Below are 6,053 nucleotides of genomic sequence, written 5' to 3' on the forward strand. Positions count from 1 at the left end.
CAAAATATACTAGGTAGATGAAAGAGCCCTTAAGCTATGGTACACTTACTTGGGCCTTAAAACAAAGATCAGCATTACTCCTACTCTAGACTTGGATAAAAGTGCCAGTGAAGACTCGAGTGTTTTATGGTTCGAGACTCAATTTATGAATGGAAAAACATCACGTCCACATCTAGGTTCTATCCCACCCTTCAAGTTCAAAAAGGGCATGGGGTTTGGAATTCCTAGTTTTTTTAAAGGCAAGCCAAAACCATTGAATAGTTTGATGGAAGGCCCTCCCTTTTTCTATTTTGAAAATGTTGAGAACGTTCCCAATTCAGAGTGGGAGACCATCAAACGGCATTTTAATGGCATAGATCCAGAGTTCACAGACTCTAGATATTTTTCAGCATGCTTTAGGCTGAGATGGTTATGTTTATAACCTTCCAGTAGATGGAAGAAGGTTGATCCTTCCCCCTGCTCCCATGACAATCTTTGAGGTGCTTCCGAAAACAAAGAAGTATTGGCCCCCCATGGGATCCGAGAGAGAAGCTGAATTGCATAAACACACGGGGTGCGCCTAGCACTATATGTGGATTGATCAAAAAAATATTTTCTTCCCACAAAGAAAGCAAGATACCTTCTTATCTTCAACATGAGATTGTCCTGGCATGCAAAATATGGAACTTGGTTTGGGTTAGCCCAGGCCAAGCTGCCCCACTTGAACCCCATGAGATTGAGCTGGTGCTTGGATATGATCGTGACCACACTTGAGGGTGCTCTACCCTTTCAGATCGGTATGATGCATTGGGCAACTCATTTCAGGTCAATACTATTGCGTACAGTCTTTCACCACTGAAAGAATTATATCCGCAAGGTTTAACAGTTCTGTCCTTATTCTCGAGCCTTGGTGGGAAAGAAGTGGCATTGCACAAATTGGGTATCATGCAAGCAAGAGGTTACCTGAATATGACCAAACCTCTTAACAGCTAGTATTTTTTTGAATAGGGCATGATTGGATGTATATACGACATAATTACACCTGGATCATACGCTAGGACATTATATACATGTATAGGATCATATGGACATGATATACATGTATAGGGCATATACATGCATAGGACATGATATACATTACCAACTTTACTTCTTTCTGAGTATTACAAATATACATCCAATTATTCAAAGCTAATTACATCTATGTGATTTCATGCCAACACGCCAACTACAAATCTCTTATCTATGAAATGTATAAGTAAATTAACTTGGTTAATTTGATGAGGCCAAGTTTTCCTTCCATGGACAGTGTGGTTGGCTATATTCTACTTCAAGGTTATAGGAACTTGCAGAAGTCAATGGAGCATCCTAAAAATGACGATACTTTAATTACTATATCAAGTCACTTCATGTACATATCTTATCCTCAAGCTTTGTTATATATGTCACCACATAGGTCAATAGATTCCCTAAATGCATGCATTGATTCCTTAAATTGTTCCTGCGCGTCTGTAAGCGCGTGTAGCAGGAATTATCTGCGCATATACACGCGCCATTACACGCGCTGACAGACGCATCATGCAAGTATAGAAAAAATTAAAAAAAGTTGTGGCTTTCTTTTCAAACCCGTGCGTTCTTGCGTTTTTTGCGCGTTTTCTGCAGTTCGAGCTCGACATCACTACTCGTGTCTATCTATCACTTCATGAAGACAATGAGGCAAGGAAATAAGAGTAAAAAGAGGACAGGAGAAAAGGAGAGCCAAAGAGTAAAGAACAAGAGCCAAACAGCAAGGAAGAGAACAAGATTGAAGCAACTTACCAAGGGAAGGGAGAAGGAGGTCAAGGAGCTTGCAACCTAGCCGCCGCTACCCGTTGGAACAAGCAAAGAAGGTGAGTTCTTCTTCTCTCTCTCAATCTTGTTTGCTTTCTCTGTTTGTTTATCTCTCTCTTCTCTCTCTTCACATGCTGGATCTTGTCATCTATGGAGGTTTTTTAGCTTTGTTTTTAAAGCAAGTTTGAGAAGAAATGGTGCAACTATGCGCGTCTGTCAGTGCATCCAGATGACAGTGTAGTCGCAGCTATAGACGCGGAAATAGACGCGCTGACAGACGCCCAGAGAGACGCATTGACAGACGCTCATAGAGACGCAGGTGTAGATGCGCACAGAGATGCAGGTATAAACGCTGTATATAATATGTTTTATCTGCACAGGGTAATATGATTTTTCTTGTGTAGATGTGGAATCCTGGATCCTCCAGCACCCCATTCAACAAGGAGCAATTCATGGGGGAGATGACCAATTATATTGGTCGCCCTCCCACTACAGATGAGGTTTTCAGTGTGATGTCTGGGACACCTATCCCATCTTTGCCTACACAAGGATCAGCTGAGGTACATGGATCGGCCGAAGCACGTGCATCTACAGAAGCACGTGTATTGAGTGAGGTAGAGGGTAGTGCACGTCGAGGGAGGAGGGAGAGGTGCGGGAGGACGAGGAGGTCGAGGGCTTTGTGGGGGTTGCCTAGGTGGTGGCTCTCGATCACCCTCACCGAAAAATGAGAGAGGTGAGCCTCCACAAATGTACTACTCTATCACTGATGTTGGTGGTATCTTGCATGACTTTGAGGGGAGGGAAGTGAAAGCCTACTTGAGGAGTGTCATGCATGCCACATACAAAGATTGCATGATTCCCTTTAAGCACAAAAAAAATGATTTGTGGCAAGAGGTGCTGCAGGCAGTACATAAAAGGTACCCTAATCCCGAGAATTCACGATTCTCAGATGATTGGGGATGGTCAAAGGTGAGAGACATGCTTCATAGCAAGAGGTCTCACCTTATGACGCGCGCCAAGGAGTCATTGCGGAGACAATAGCAGGGGCACTCTGGATATGGCCAACCACCCAATTGCCACCGCAAGGAGTGGAAAGAGGCCAAGAAGAGAGCAACGGAGAAAATGACAAGTCACCAGCATGCAGAGGCGCGACGTATCCAGATGGCAACCATGGGATCGTCGCATTATGGATCGGGTGGCAGGGAGTCCTGGGAGGCTGAGTTTGTAAGTATTATTTGATTTCTTTTTTTAAATTAAATTTTGTAATTTATTTCACTTCATTATGTAGTGTGTTTTAATACGTTGTATGTTCAAATTGTTTTGTAGTATCATATCGTTGGTAGGATGCCTACTCCTAGAGAAGTAGGCTACCATCGAGGTCATAACCGGGCGTCCACTTGGCAGCATTTCTATGAGGAGGGACTCATCACGGAGGAGCAATATAATCATGCCATGAGGATTCCACCACCAGAAGAGGTATGTTTTATTTTTTACATGACACTACAAGGATTTGAGCTAGTAGCGATGCCGATTAGCGACAGTAGATAGAGGCGTCGCTATTTGCGTCGCAAAGACGCAATAGCAACGCCAATAGCGATGCTCCATAGGGAAAAAAAGCGGGCCGAAACCGAGCGCAGTTTTCATTTCGCGTTTGCGGCTTGTGTGTTTTGAGAGCGAGAGTGAGGGAGAGAGTGACCGTTGTGAGAGAAGGAGAGGAAGAAGACTTGCCGCCACCGCCGCCGCTGTTGTTCGCGAAGGAGAGGAGGAGCCTTCATCGCAAAGAGGAGCTGCCCCACGCTCGCCATATCTTATCGGTGAGTCTTCCTCTCTCTTTCTTTTGCTTGTTTAAGGTTTAAATCACTTTCTCTTTTTCTTGTTTAGGAGAGGAAATGAGAGAGAAAGAGAGGGAGAGAGAGAGAGAGGGAGAGGGAGAGAAAGAGAAAGAGAGGGAGAGGGAAAGGGAGGGGGAGGAAATGAGAGAGGGAGAGAAAGAGAAAGAGAGGGAGAGGGAGGGAGAGTGCATTCTCTCTCTCCCTCTCCCTTTTTCTTGTTTAATGTTTAAATCACTTTATTTTTTACTTGTTTAGGAGAGGAAATGAGAGAGAAAGAGAGAAAGAGAGGGAGAGAAAGAGAGGAAGAGGGAGAGGGAGGGGAAGGAAATGAGAGAGGGAGAGAAAGAGAAAGAGAGGGAGAGGGAGAGGGAGAGGGAGAGGGAGTGCATTCTCTCTCTCCCTCTCCCTTTTGCTTATTAAAGGTTTAAATCACTTTCTTTTTTGCTTGTTTAGGAGAGGAAATGAGAGAGAAGGAGAGAAAGAGAGGGAGAGGGAGAGGGAGAGGGAGAGAAAGGGAAAGGGAGAGGGAGAGGGAGAGGGAGAGGGAGAGGGAGAGGGAGGAAATGAGAGAGGGAGAGAAAGAGAAAGAGAGGGAGAGGGAGAGGGAGAGGGAGAGGGAGGGAGAGTGCATTCTCTCTCTCCCTCTCCCTTTTGCTTCTGGAGAGTGTTAAGATATATTGTGAGAGGGAGAGGAAATGTGAGAGAAAGAGAAAGAGAGGGAGGGAGAGGGAGAGAAAGAGAAAAATAACATATATTGGAATGATAGCATATCCATGATTATGGTAATGGTATCCACTTTACTTTTTTTATGGGTACCATTACATCGACTCTTTAAGAGGGCTAAAAATTAGTCATACACTTTATAAAGTCTAATTAGGAGATTTAAGATGCACGATAATAGACTTATTGATAATGGTATGCAATGTGCTTTGCCATGGGCCACGTACATTGATGACTCTTTAAGATGGCTTAAAATTGGTCATGTCCTTCATGATGTCCGAGTAGGGGATCTAATTGTGATGTGCATAATTCATTGTTTTTGTATTAACTTTATAGGCATAAAAAATTAGAAATCATGCCAACTAGTCAACGGAAGGACTAAAAGAAAATGATACCCTAGCTAATGGTCATTATGATACTTCATCAAAATGAACCCAAAAGTATTGTTATAGAAGAAGAATCCCTTAAATTGTGTATAGGATATTTTCTCTCAAGTCTTATGACTGAGTAGAATTCATTGAAATAAATTTTATTACTATAGTTGATAAATTTCATAGATGGCATTAATTTTAATACGCGATCCTAGGACAAAAAAACCACATTTCTAAGATGCTTTTTGTTGAGACTGATTTATTATTAGACTAAGAGATCCGCAATGATGCTCATAAATGGATAACTTATACTCAAAGCCCTCTAGTGCAGTTTTTTACAATAACGAATAATTATCTACCGGGACAAACAAATTCTTGAGCATGATATAGGGCCGAGATATAACATCAATAAATCTCTCAACTACTATGTACAATGCAAGATTTATGGTCAACTTGCAACTTGACATACATCTCCATAAAGCTATCCATTTAAGCCTCGTTTGTTGTAATGTAGATAAGATGGAAAACGAAGAAGGTCTTATTGTTCAAGATCGTGAGGTATCTTAATCAGCATGTCCCATGTCCTTGCTCTCAATGCAAGTTGGCAATTAGACGAAAACGCCGATTGTCTATAGAACACGTACGACGATTTGGCGAGTTTCAATCTGAGATCATTGATCAAGCAATTGCGGATTTTCAGCAAATGGTAATTTGAAGTTAATATTAATCATGCATTGTACTCGCAAGCTAATTGAAAACCATACACAATAAGATTGGGTCTTGTTGGCAAATTTTCTATCCAGGGGGGTGATGTCTCGACCCAAGGGGGAGTGCACCCTTTGCGGCCAATTAGAAGAGTTCGTGGATGTGCGATGGATGGATTGCACGAGCCAATCCACCACTCGCAAGGCCCATCTATACCGTCAATGCCAGAGGAGACAAACAACCTTCCCGACCTACCTACAATCTTGGAGCCTGAGATGGAGGCAATGATCGATGCATTGATTCCCATGGATGTCGAGACACCTGACCCGCTTAGAGAGGAAGCATCCATACCATTATATGATGGGTGCCGAGTATCTCGGTTGAAGACATTGCTTGCACTTTTAAGTGTGCAAGCAAAATACAGGTGGAGCGATACGAGTGTGACCGAGTTATTCAGGTACCTTGCACATAGGTTTCATTGATTTTTTTTTTCACACTATTATTGCAAACATTTGTGCTTTTTCAAGGTGTTTTATGATTTTTTTCAGGTTATTGAAATATCATATATTACCACCTGCAAATACCATGCCTGAGTCTTGTGATGATGCACGACATG

Source organism: Lygodium microphyllum, chromosome 6, assembly GCF_053477565.2.
Source record: "Lygodium microphyllum isolate KBCC chromosome 6, Lygodium_microphyllum_v1.1.10, whole genome shotgun sequence".
NCBI lineage: Eukaryota > Viridiplantae > Streptophyta > Polypodiopsida > Schizaeales > Lygodiaceae > Lygodium > Lygodium microphyllum.